The sequence below is a fragment of the Haliotis cracherodii genome, unplaced genomic scaffold, assembly GCF_022045235.1.
Source record: "Haliotis cracherodii isolate W230 unplaced genomic scaffold, xgHalCrac1.p SCAF_7, whole genome shotgun sequence".
NCBI lineage: Eukaryota > Metazoa > Mollusca > Gastropoda > Lepetellida > Haliotidae > Haliotis > Haliotis cracherodii.
This window is the reverse complement of record NW_027266330.1, coordinates 42,455,010-42,467,322: the sequence shown is the minus strand read 5'-3', so window position 1 is coordinate 42,467,322 and position 12,313 is coordinate 42,455,010. Positions and strand designations below refer to the sequence as shown.

The window sequence follows — 12,313 nt, the reverse complement described above, 5'->3', positions numbered from 1 at the left end:
GGCGCTTTTTTGTGTTATAGTTTTTTTATAGCCTGGAGCTCACTTAATGAATCTGAAAGGATTAGGGTTTTTAGTGGCGGGGTCTGCAGATATAGTTGTGATTTTATGAATTCTTTATTATCTAGACATTCGAGAGCGAACCAGACTGCAGGGTTCCCTCCCATAACGTAGACCTCCAAAATGCAGACCTCCCAAAAAGCAGTTAAAATTAGCTCACTAATTAATTGGGCCATGCTGGTCACACCTAATTCATGAATGGACTGGTCCACTCCCCTGCTATGAGGGATTATCAATATGTTGAGACAATGAGCAGTAGTGGACAACAACAACATTGTCTTAAAAAAACTCCTCCTTTCTTTAATCTGCTTCCGGTACATCACAAATCTTATTCAAACATTACCTTTAAACAAGTTGTGGGATTTGTGTAAGAATATACCAAATGTTCTCAATCACTAATACTTCCTTCTCTTGTGTATGGTATAACATATAAATATATTTGAACATGAGCTTCAACCTCGTCCAATTAAGCTATGGCCGGACTTACGAAAGTTGAGTATGTCTTTTCCCAGAAAGGTGCCCCACAACTTCTCCTAGACAGCTACACGTATGCTAAGTACAGGACGAAGAATGAAAATGTGTACTGGAGGTTACGACATGGGTGGATGACAATGTCCGGTTCCCACATCGACTGTGGATATACCATGCGATACAAGGGCCCCATACAAACAACAACCTAGAAGGTTTCCACTCCAGAATCGGCAAGTCCCTCCAGCACAAGCATCCAAACATCTTCAGATTTATCGAACTGATCCAGAAGGTAGAAATTTCGGAGAGAGCGAAACTAGCGCAGATTCAATTTGGAGCAGCACCGCCACCCAGGAAGGTTGTCTACAGAGAGAAGGAACAGCTTCATCGCCGTGAAAAGACACCCCTTCAGTACCTGGATGCAGTTGGTCCACTGATGATAAACAAGTGAAAATGACTGATAATCATAAATGACAATGAAATAACATTTGAATAAAAAATTGTGAACTCTACCCAGCTTTCTTTCTTGTTACATGGGTGATACCATTTTACTTAAGGGTACAGGGTACTAAATACTGATGCAACCAGCCATAACGAGTGTTGTTTTAACGGGTCTGCGTTTTGGCAGGTCTACGTTTTGGGAGGATACCGACTGCAGCATTATTCACTATGAATATACTCAGAATATCTACTCCAATAAAAAAAGCACCCCACAGTTTATTATGTAACTTATAGTGAGACAACTCGGATAGTTAATTACATTGTCTTCTCACAATGCTAAGCAGGTGCACGAAATAACAGGAAGAGTCATGCGTTATATAACATCATAAACATGGAGGATAAAATCCACCTTCCAGCAAATTGTATTCATTAGGAGTAGGGTAGATTTAGCTGTGTAGACAATTGAATAGTAGCGTTAACCAATGGCATTTAAGACGTTTTTACATTTAAGAACATATGTAATACTCATGGTCATTAGGACGGAATCGCAACAGATATGAACGATATCGATAGGTTTGTGCGAGGATCAAGGATTACCATCTATTTGCGACACAAGATCTATACTGTAATTTTCAGTGAATATTTGTACGTGGGCCTATGGCCTTTATACTGAAAAATAAAGAATTGAATTGAAGTGACACGAGATCATATTTCTTCGTCAGCAACATCTCACATATCCTGTGGTATCGTGTTTGCTTAGAATATAGAACAATGACTTCAAACACATTACACTATGCAGTCATTTTGTTGTCTTGTTCTTAACATTCCTTCACTGAAATAGGATTGCTATGCAGTATTTGATTAACTTGTTACGTTGGATTCGAGACCAGAGAACATGTTATGTATCGATACCGGTTGTTTATTATTGTTCACTAAAGGAGGGACGGCTACAATTGACAAGGACCTCTTGGCTACAGGTCATGAAAATAGGTTTCTCATGTCGTTGTGTTTAGTTATGCGTGTGCGCCTTCACTAATGAAGTAAGTGAATGTAAAGAAGACGAGATTACATGTACCTGTATCATCCATCACACAAAACAATGTAGGTATGGTTTGACACTGTTTTATAACGTGTTGTAAAACGGATAGGACAAAACAAGCCAGTGCTGGCTTCTGTTGCTGCCTCTCTGAAGATCTGAATAAAAAGGATATCATACTCATTGCCACATATTACGTTCTAAAATAGGCACATTTACAACGCAGGATTGTTGGCTCATTTTTTAAGTACCACACCATATATTTAAGGAGTGTAGGACATTTCCCCCACACTGACAGTGCCCTACTCGGACAATATCCCGTACTGACATTTCCTTACATTGAATATATTAATAATTTATATTACAGTTTCATTTACAGTTTGACAAACTATTATAATATAAACATGAAAAGTCATCATCACATGTCAAGTTCACTACATGTTACCAGCTTGAAGTGACATGGGAAATAGATTTTACTCTTTGTTCAGCTGTCCTTCATTTAAAGACACATTTGACAAAAAAAATGCACGAACTGGTTGAGTGACCTCCTTTCATTAGGTTAAAAGGATTACCCACAGAGAAAGATAGGATTAGAAATCGACATACTATTACGCATTCACTACCAACGTCCTCTAATATTACACTGATACCCTTGGTATCCCCTAATGAGATCATGTATACTTTGTCACACCCGGTAATTGTTAAGATCACAAATCCTATCTACAGCCTGGCATACATGTTTCCAATATCCTGTTATAATTAGTGGTGAATGCTAGAAAACACATCCTGAAAGATATCCTGAGACGCCTCAAATGTCCACTTCATAATTCTTACAAAAAGTGATATTCTACAGTAATAACATCTGAAGGCTAATCCACAAATACCATCGCATCAGTTGTTATGGAGTGGTGACCAGCATTCGTATATGCAAAATTCAAAAATCAAACTGCCGAGAATAGAATGCACTTTAAAGCGAGCTGCAATCATCTTTCAGATATTAGATATTCGTTAAGGAGATATTCATAATAATAAAAACTATTATCGAAATAAAATCAACTAAATTATCATTTTTAAAGTCTTAAATATTCTAGATTATGTCCGTAACTTACGTTTAGCATCCGACAGTTATAGTTATAATTCACCCAATATGCTGCTGATAAGACAATAATATTTAAATGCGCCACGGATTTAATTGGAGCATATGTTAACGTTGTATAGAGGTCTGACGTAAATTGACTATCGCTTGTCTGTAAAGTGTGACCCTCATGACGCCCTTATTTATTGTCACTGACTTACTTAAACCATTCGAATGACTCCGGTTTTCATTTTGTGTGACGGTGAGGCATTAAAACATTCTTACACCCCTCACGTACTTTGATTCGTCTCGATAAACATATCAATACAAATCTTATGTAATCGGTAACGATGTAGTCTCACTAACAGAACTAACAGACGGGCGCAAAGCTTTAATGACAATACCCTAATTACTTCATGATATACATGACCATGAATGAGCGGCGACAGTCAGTTCAAATGTGTGCCTTTGTTGTCTATGCGTACGCTTATAGCACCTGGTCAAGTTTAAAGAAAGTTAACATTTTAGATATGATGGAGGGTTTACAATCGCTACGCCCGAACGTAACGGTTGTCACAAGCATGATGATCATGTCAAGGATACATAAGCAATTATTCAAATACGAATGTACATATGTTCTAAAGAAGCACATTTACAAGCAAACTTGACAGTGTCATTATATTGCTGAATGGTTGCTTGGCCACCCATGGCAGGTGTTGGGTGGTCTGCAGGGCGTTATCAGGCGCCCTATTTTTTTCTTCTTAGGTGTCAGGCGACCCCTGGCATTCAGCTGCATGACCAGAGTTTCTGTAGCTTTTTGTTCCATCTATAAATGCGTGTCTGGTCGGACCCCGCTTACTTTTATTAGAATGCCAGCCTGCGACCAGGTTGGTTGTTTGGGATCCTGTGGAGCTGAAACCTCTGCTGACCATCGTGAGCTTCGCTCACTTGCCTGTGAGACAGCCCCTATAATCTTCTATTGTTTTACCAATCAACACGCTTCATTGGCTATCGTTTTACAAAAACGCTTTTTACAATAGAGTGATTTGGTTTTCTTTTGACACTGTTTCTGGTAAATATTCCCTGGATAGAGAAGATATTGGCGACATGGGTTCCATGCATCGTTTGATATTTGTAAACAATTCAATTCATTAATTTGAGCTCGAACATATGTTGAGGAAAGTAAGAGAGGTTCGGTTTACTCACGAGTGTGTTATCGGATATGTCCAGTTGGCTTGTTATAAGCTATAAGCTATAAATGTGTCGCCAACAGATGGATTCAAACTTCAAATGGTATATTTTGAAATTCAAGCGTCTATACTGACTGCACTAACACCCGCCAACAATGTTAGTGAAATATTGAATATGCTACAGTTTCATAATAAAAGCGACACAATCCTTTCCATATTCAAAAGAAAATCTCTGCTAAAAGCATTCCGCCTGTATCGTGATCATGTGTTTATAATATAAATCACTATCAAATAGTGATGGTATCGGGCGTTTGTGAAATGTCAATTCCATGTAAGTGGAAAATAATACAACACAATCATCTTGCCACCTACCATCCCAGATAATATTTCCACCGGTCCCTTTCAAGGATGTTCTTTTAAACACATACATGTGTTTCTAAAGAAAGAAGTCTGTGTATTGCTTTAATAATAATATTGCATATATCTAAGGCAAAGCCCGTACGTTATATACCTACATTAAACTGACACTTTTGCTACGTACACGTGTCACAAAATGAACCCGTTAGACCACTTCAGAAATTGATTTATGAAATTGCGAAATGTCCGCATCCAACGGGTCGTATGTGAACCAACTATTTAATTATCTGTTTTAGAACATTGAAATGTTTCTAACACTGACTACAGGTATAATAAGTGAATAGTTAGAAGGGGCACTACTTATCAGAACGAATCACTTTAATCAGTGTGTGAGTTGGGTTTAAAGCCGCTAATCTCTAGCTTCTTCTCGGCAGTCTGACATTGGCCGCTTGGGCACACTAGCTGCCGTGAGTAAATTTTGCTCGCTAACGCAACTGAGCGTGACAAGAGACTGGGCTACCGTCTGCAAGGACAGCTAAATAAACTTGGAGGCAATATTTGTTTTACGCATTTTTCAACACTTACTGGTTACCCGTGATCTATGAAGATTTGGACAAAGGGCGCATGTTAATAAATTTCTTCAGCCTAAACAAACAGACAAAAAGCACGACAGAAGCTCATCGGATGTCGTTATTTGGAAATACCCCCGGTGGATATAGTTTGTAATAAGAAAAGCATCCATGCAGTGAAAGTATTTTCAGATTGCGTGGGTAAACTACTCCCTTGTTGTCATCCATGTTTTCTGGTATAACCCTACACTTGTGTATTTGTCGTCATTCAATTGATACTCAGTTAATTTATTACAGGTTTAATTACTGGAGGCACCACTCAGATTACCTGATAAAGGTTCCTATTAGGAATTTCATGTGTCTGGGGTATTTATTCAATTCAAATCCAGGTTTAAACCGAAATCCCGGTTTGAAGTGAAGTGAAATGTATGTTATATAATATGCATGTTTCAGCCCAGCAAGGAGTGATCACCATCATTCCTCGCCATCAAAGGATCAGCAGAAATTACGTTGACTGAATAATCACTGTTATTTTGCACAGTGGATTTGTCAAAAGTAAGTGTTTACATGCGTATGTTTACTAAAGCAGACGGAATACCCCAATATCTGGGCGTGAAGTGTCGATGTGAAAACAACATACTTTGTTCAAAGCTGATATAACGTTGATTGATTGCTCATTGTTATCTAACTCAATGGATTTTTTAAAGAACCGTGGACATTATGAAAACAGTTGTCACGTGGGCTTTCTCAGCTGACCTTTGAGACTTGACACCTATGTGAAACAACTGAAACAAACAAAGGGATCAGTTGAGAAACCAAACACGGGTTATAATATCCAAAAAAGATAAATATATTTTGAAATATTTGATTGTTACAGAGACACGTGACATCCAATAAGTTTCTTTGTACAGCTGCAGATGTGTGGAATATTGTTCCTTTATGTAAATATTTACGGTTGCATTCCTCGAACAAGGCAGCTCACTAAAAATATACATATAACTTTGGCAGGTTGTAATTATGATATTTGCATTTTGTTTTCATTCATTTGCTGTAGCATTGAACAGAATCATTCTTGTTCCTCTACGTCTTGGTTGGGAAGTTCTTCGATGCACGATAGACGTTGTTTTCACAAGTCTTTACCTTTGTTACAGTCAATGTGTAAAATATGATTCACTCAGGCAATCTATAGAATGTCTAAATATTTCAGGCGATTGACTAAAAAATCTGTTCATTTATTAAACAGATTGACTAAAAATGACTAAGATGGTCAAAAGGGCTTAAAAACATCACAATAGATTAATTATGCTGGGAATAGAATCCAAACAATATAGAAATGTACTTTTAATATCCTTACATTTTCAGTCACTTGGTGATGATATTAAACATAAAAATGTTTGGAATTCGTCATCATAATAATACACATGGGCATATTTTTCAGTCAATTTGTGAAATAACTGAATATTTAGGCGTTTAATAAATTTCCTAAGTGAAACTTTTGCACATTTTGACTGTAAAAATATAAACACCATAAAATAAGCAATGGGCAGGTGAAATATTTTCTTTGTGTTGCAAGTCAAAATAGTGTAAACGAAAATCACACAATTACCAAGCAAGTGACTTATCAAAACACCGTCACCATTAATGATGCTACCCACATTTCCTTAATATTTCCAAAACTGTATTTCATTTTGTTGATAAATGTGACCATACGCCCTTATACTGTCAATAAAAGTGACAACTGCACTTACAAATGGCGCAGCACAGGTCGCGAACTAGTCTAGATCTCTGCTATATCATCCGGGTACTCACGGGAAAAAACAATAACAAAGGCAACAACTCTCGGGGAATTGCTTTAGGTAATTTAACAGTATTCCAGTTATTATATTACGGCATGTCAGCTTAATGTGGGAGGAAAGCCCGAAGTGATGCAGGTCTCAGACGTTTACCATTTCGGTGAACCCCACGCAACTATGCACAGTGAATCGCAGCGCCTAAGACGATTGGCCACCCGTGCCCCCCACTGAAATCAAAATCGGGGCACCATGTTATAAATCCCGAAGACTCTCAAATAGCAGTTCATGGAAGATTTACATCTACTCATCAATTCTAAGAAAAGTATGTCTAATTGATTAAAATTTCTCAATCAAATCTAGTTATAATCAGCCTGATAAGTCTATGTAAATACATACATGTATATTCTAGTGTCTTCCTCTAAAACACGAAACCAGCTCTTCCCTAAGTTTATTTCAGAAGCTTCATATTAAGTTGTGTTATTTCAATGTGGTAACTGTGCATGTATGTCTTTGACTTGCAAATACCTGACTTGCATTTGCATGTGTTTGTGGTGGATACGCTCTAACCTGATTCATGAGTATGATTAATTAACACATGCTTATGATATAGTCGGAATGGAATGGAAAAGAAGTAAATTATGGAAATGGTTTTGTTTATTTTGTTTCCAATAAAAAGCGTATTCTTTTACAATGTTAATAATCGTCCACACATCAAGAACAAGTCACTGTGTAATACGAATACCTAACGACGTAATATTTGTGAAGGACTTCGTTTATCATAGGAAATCTTTAATAACCAAACGATTTTGTCCAGACTATTTCACATTATATTCAGAATGAAACATTATGGGATACTAGACATGCACAAAACATTAGTTGGTTATGAGGTTTCCTGACGGTCATTTTGGCCGACACATGATTGTGTTTGATTCTGTTTTAACTTATTTGGTGCCGTGAAAATGGATTGTGATTGGAGTCATGACCACAAGATCACCTTACATTTGCAGTCTAAATAAAGTATAGATATCGGTATTTGTAAAAGGAAAAGAAGCTTTACACTATGATCTTAAATAATGCATGCCATGGAAAATGTAACTCAAAATCAGTCAAGGAAAAAAGTAATACAATATATTGTACCGTATATTTAGCACAAATGTCACAAGATAGCGTGACTATTCTGTCTCGAAAGTGTCGCTATAGTGGCGTGAAAGTGTCGCGAAAGTGCCTCGATCTTGTACAATGTTATCACGAAAATGGCGCGAAAGTGTCTCAAAAGTGGCGCAATAGTTTCGCGTTAATGGCTCAAAGGTGGCGCGATAATTCTGTGTTAGTGCCGCAATAGTGGCGAGAAAATTCCGCAAAATTTTCTCGAAAATAGGGGAAGTTACTTATGAAATTTATTGTAGTATGTCCACCAAAGTTTCAAATGGAATCAGTAAAGAAGTTACGAAATTCCCTCAAACTAGGAGATTGGCAAGTCAGTCTGGACTTACGTACCTGCACGTACCTAATCACCCGAGTTGTCGACCCTACCTACGCTTTGCAGTAAACGGTCAAAGCTTCGAATTCAACGTGCTTCCATTCGGAATATCAATAGCACCATGGCTTTTTACTCGGATTATCACCCCCATCATCAGCTTCGCTCATCTAAATCTTGTAAGACTCCACGGCTATAGAGACGATTTCCTCTCAGCCGATCAAGATCTATTGCAGATAAAGCAGAACGCAATATTTCTGATCCAACTTCTATCTCACCTGGGTTTCCTGATACATCCTGTCAAGTCAGAATTAATACCAACACAAGACATCGTGTACATAGGGGCGAGGTTTCAACTTTCAAAAGGCATTTTACAACCTCCAGAGGACAGATATCTGAGAGCTGTAGAAAAGATTCAGAGTGCTCTCGACCAACCCAGCAGGTCACGTCGTTGGTGGATGTCTTGCCTAAGCACACTGACATCAATCCAAGATCCTACTTACAGAGGGAGACTCCAGTTACGTAGAATCCCATAGGATCTCACCCAGTATTAAATCGACTCATGAAATCATATTCACTGGAAGACATTAAAATCCCACGCATTTTCCCTAAATGGAATTTATCCATCGTACTGTCTGCACTGATGGAATCTCCATATGAACCAATGGCAGAGGCTACACTTTTAACAGTTTCCAAAAAGACAGCCTTCCTCTTAGCGTTAGCTACAGCTGCAAGAGTGTCTGAGCTTCAGGCTATTGCTATCTCATCTTTTACGCATTCATAAGATTGGAGCAAAATATCTTTCAGATCACTACTAGAATTTAACACCAAAAACCAGGCATCAGCATTTGGGCCTCTAGGACATAGACAATACTCTATCCCATCATTGAATAAAACAGTTGATCATCCAGATAGACTATTATGCCCCAGCAGAGCTCTGAGATACTACATTTCAGCTACTCAGAAACACAGGAAGAAAAGAAAACGGCTCTTTATCTCTTGCAAGCCTTCGTCAGAAAAGGACATTACTAAGACTACTGTGGCCGGGTGGCTTAAGAACACTATATCTGATAGTTATCGTCAAGCCCAGCTCTCTACACCAAAATGGGGAAGTTGCAAGGCTCATGAAATCTGTGTTCTAACAACAAGTCTGGCCTCATGGAATTCAGTTTCCATCAAACAAGTGGTATCAAGGTGTCAATGGAGATCCCACAATACGTTTACTCATTTCTACCTACGAGACGTACATGATCTAGAGGGGCTATACTCCCTGGGGGCCTTGGTGGCAGCCCAGGCTATAGTCACTCAGTAGCCTATCCATCCCCTGTTCTGTGGAAGTTAGAGGAGTGTGAAGATCCCCAGAAGTAACTCAAAATAAGGTAGTTAGCCTTTACATTATGTCAACTGGGTTGGACAGATCATTGGCTAACATCTGGGGTCATAGATCATAAGGTGATAGGGTTATTACATTGTTAGTCGCTCGGCGTAACATGTATAACTACCGGAGGTGTTGTCGGGGAAGACTTCAGAACCGGAATTACGTAAAAGAGTAAGTTTTATCACAAATATATAAAGGGAAACACATCATCAGCATTAAAGTATGTCATTATCATATCTGAGGTGAGATAAGTATATATGCTTGTTGGCTATAGAGCAACAAGTATATAGATACGTCACAATGACAAATGAACCGGAAGTGATGTCATAGATGACCTCAGAACCGGAAGTGACGTCATAACGACCCAAGTGATGTCACAGGAGAATGAACCAATAGTGTCATCATAAATGCTCTCAGAACCGAAAGTGACGTCAGAAAGGTCATTAACCGGAGAGGGAATCATATAAATAAGGTCAAATATCCATCAAAAACAGGTAACAATCATGAGATCATAAAACGGGAAGGACGCCACAAGTGGCAAGTCTTCTGCAGGTTTGCCAAGGGTGAAATCAGGAAGTCTGGCATTGAGTCATACCCAGTTATACCTATGTGTTTCCCTTACTTTAATGCTGCCAATTATCCGGGAGTACTAGATGACAAGATCCCACCTGTCCCTCTGGTACATACTGGCTATGATGTAATAGAGGTAGGATATTCTCAGGAATTATCAAACAATAGTTATCATTGTGTATAATTCTAAGAATACTACCTCTGTAATACATGAGGAAATAGTCCCTCCCACCTCCCCAATATATCTTACATCTAGTCGATGAAGGTTATTGGAAAGAAGTGATGTTTTCCCGCCTTGCACATGCGCAGATGCAGTTTGACAAGGGATAGGGTTTACCTCAAGACTATGGGATAATTGGCAGTGAAGAGGACGTCTGTCGAAAAATCTAAAGATTTTATAGTGTGATTATTGCCCAAATGGGGATTTGTGGCTATGATGTAATAGAGGTAGTATTCTTAGAATTATACACAATGATAACTATTGTTTGATTTCACCATGGAAAAAAGCGAATCCAGTTTAATCTTTCTCGATGTAAGAATCAATTTGTACAGATTTGGATTTTGGATCATGTCACCAGTATCATACAAAACGTAATATCTGTAATACTGTCTCGCAAGGCGTATTTGTACCATTGTTTCCGAGAATGATGTTAAAACTACCCGCCTTGCTGAACTGAAGAGTTTCCTACTGCATCAAAATTATCCCGCAAAGCTACCGTATTCGACATAATAAGCGCCCCGCTCTAATAAGCGCCCAAGGCAATATTTGCTAATATATTGGCTAGTGAACAACCCCACTTAGCACCCCTTCCAACTGATCAATGTACACAGACTTATTTATTCTCGTATAATACGCACTCGTGTGTTATATGCACCCTTAATTATGGACAATTAAATTCTGGAAAAATATATCTGTCGTATATAAACATTTCAGGCTGTCAGCATAAACCATGAAATTTACGATCTTTCAACTTCACCAAAATAATATTTTAATACGAGGCCTCTATTTCTTACTTTGAGAGCGCCCTGGGCACTTATTACGTCGAATACGGTAATTGAAGATAGCATACAGAAGGTATTGAGCATCTACATCTATGAGTGAGTGAGTGAGTACGGTTTTACACCGCTTTTAGCAATATTCCAGCAATATCACGGCCGGGGACACCAGAAGTGGGCTTCACACATTGTACTCACGTCGGGAATTGAACCTTGGTCTATGGCGTGAGGAGCGAACGCTTTAACCACTAGGCTACCTGACCGCCCCTGTACATCTATAAACTGTTATATTTTTCATTGAAACCAAGAGATATATAATCAGAAATTCCGAAAAATACTGTTGTCATTGTGCGTGATTTTGCGTCAGTCATGACATCACGCAGGACTGAAACTTTGACTATTTCTGTTGAATTTATGAATTTGTTGTAATGTTTCTGTTTTTAATTCCCTAATTCTTCTTATGATTCTCATCCCATGCATATTCTGAAAATGTTGAGCCAATGTATGCAACGAATAGACAAATGGATATCTCAATAGGGGAAAATGCTACACTATGTAAAATCTGAATTTTGCTTTGTTTACATTTCAAACAAGTGCAGTTTTCCAGCACAGCGTTTGTTTTCACACCTAATTTATTTTGCTTGATTACATCTAGATACCTTGTATTTGTGACAAAGACCATTTGTCATTTGATTCCAAAATGTAAGAGGAATTCACGGATGTATATATTGCAGCTGAGTTTGACATGTACGTGATGTTACAGGCATCTCATAACCGGTATGTAGAAACGTGATTTTGTAAACACTATCCAATATGGTGGAAACTGTGTGCATATTTTCCAAAACATTCTAAACGATTCTAGGGTTATCGGTGATGTTTTTGAATGATCATTGGTGATTTGATAAA

General features: G+C 38.2%; 1 protein-coding gene across 1 annotated transcript in view; it reads right to left on the bottom strand.

Moving 5' to 3' along the window:
- Positions 1–12,313, bottom strand: part of LOC139448901 (retinal guanylyl cyclase 2-like) — a 525,408-nt gene that overhangs the window by 408,499 nt on the left and 104,596 nt on the right. The gene's annotated exons all lie outside the window — the stretch shown is intronic.